The sequence below is a fragment of the Chaetura pelagica genome, unplaced genomic scaffold, assembly GCF_000747805.2.
Source record: "Chaetura pelagica isolate M959 unplaced genomic scaffold, ChaPel_1.0 scaffold44, whole genome shotgun sequence".
NCBI lineage: Eukaryota > Metazoa > Chordata > Aves > Apodiformes > Apodidae > Chaetura > Chaetura pelagica.
The window spans coordinates 382,038-383,613 of NW_009952883.1; positions in this window are offsets into that span (position 1 = coordinate 382,038).

The window sequence follows — 1,576 nt, forward strand, 5'->3', positions numbered from 1 at the left end:
TCCTGCTGACTGTGTGCTTTGCATTGTGTGGAAACAATCAAGGATTTTCATATTTGGCAGTTTAATATTGAAGACTAGTTCACAGGATTGGTTTAAAATAATAGATACCAGTAGAGTGAGAACTCTGGGAAGCACCTAAGGCAGCTATTTCCTGAGGAACAGAAACCTTTCCATGCAATTAATGACGTCTGTTACTTCTGCTCTGCTGGTTCCATATTGTTTCCTCTCCCTAGACCTGAAGGAGAAAAATAAAGAGTTTCCAGCCAGAATTTAAAAAAAAAAATCCCTTTTGCTTAAGTCAGTAATAGAAATCCTGCTTATTCCAAGTTCCACTGTGGTTACTTTGCCCTCTGATATAGCATACTACTATAATAAGTAGCACATATTCAAAGGACAACCTTGTATCCAGGCCATGCAGAGTGAAGCATCAAGGAAATGACAGAAAGATTTTAGTCATCTGAGTTAAAGAGAAAATTAATCCCTTGAAAAAGGCTTGTCTGGACTTTATTATTGCTTTTATGAAGGGCACATTTAGTGAAAGAAATAAATTGGTTATTACTTGTACATTAGTGGTCAGCACAGACTCAACATAAAACAGTTTCTAAACAGAAAGCAAGTTCTGCAGAGGGTATTGGGTAGATGACCCCATTATAGCTGTGACCTTGGACATAATTCAGACTTAGTTTAACACTGAAAAACCTGTTAGGCACTGCTGTTCTTTTTTTTTAAATTTTATTTAATTAACTCTCAACATTCTCCTAAGAACAAGAATAAGTATATCAAGGCTGCTTAAATTTAAACAGCCTTATTTTTTTCAATTTATGTTATGGACAATGGATTTATAAATCTCAGCTATTTTAAATACCCTTATGAAATTGAATATTTAACTTTATGATGAGACATATAATTAATTTTGAAGGCACAGTGATTGCTTGCAGTTCAATAAATACCCCAGCATCCCTGCATGATTAAGGTTATGGTTACCTGTGAACATTTTTCCTTGTTTGCTTGCAAATTCCTTTCTGTCTGCCATCTATTTTTTCCTTTTGAAGTTCTGTCTTCTCTGCAGTTTCAGCTAAAAGTTTTGCTCTGGATTGCCTTTAATCTGGTTCCCGAACACTCCCCAAAATGCTAGTTTGAATTCCATAATAGCTGCAGTTTATGTGAGCTTGGCTGTCATAGGAGCTGGGCTGAATCTTTAGTGCTGCACTGAAAGGCAGGAGCTGAAATTACAATTCCTGGGGTGTCAAACCTAATAATTTTTTTCTGCTCATTCAGCCAAGCTCTATTCATGCAACCTGACTGCATAGTGCAGCTGACAAAGTGGCAGCCTAGATCTCTCCCATGGGATGAGTTAACCTGCTTCCCTGCAACAGAAGAGCAAAACTTGCAGGTTAGAAGTAGAAGAGGAGATCAGAATTCCTACACTGTTGAAATTGCTCCAAAGGAAGAGGAAAAATAAAGCAAGTGAAGAGAGTACAGTGGCTATACAGGAATCTAAACCAGAAAGAAAAGGGAAAGGGAAAGGGAAAGGGAAAGGGAAAGGGAAAGGGAAAGGGAAAGGGAAAGGGAAAGG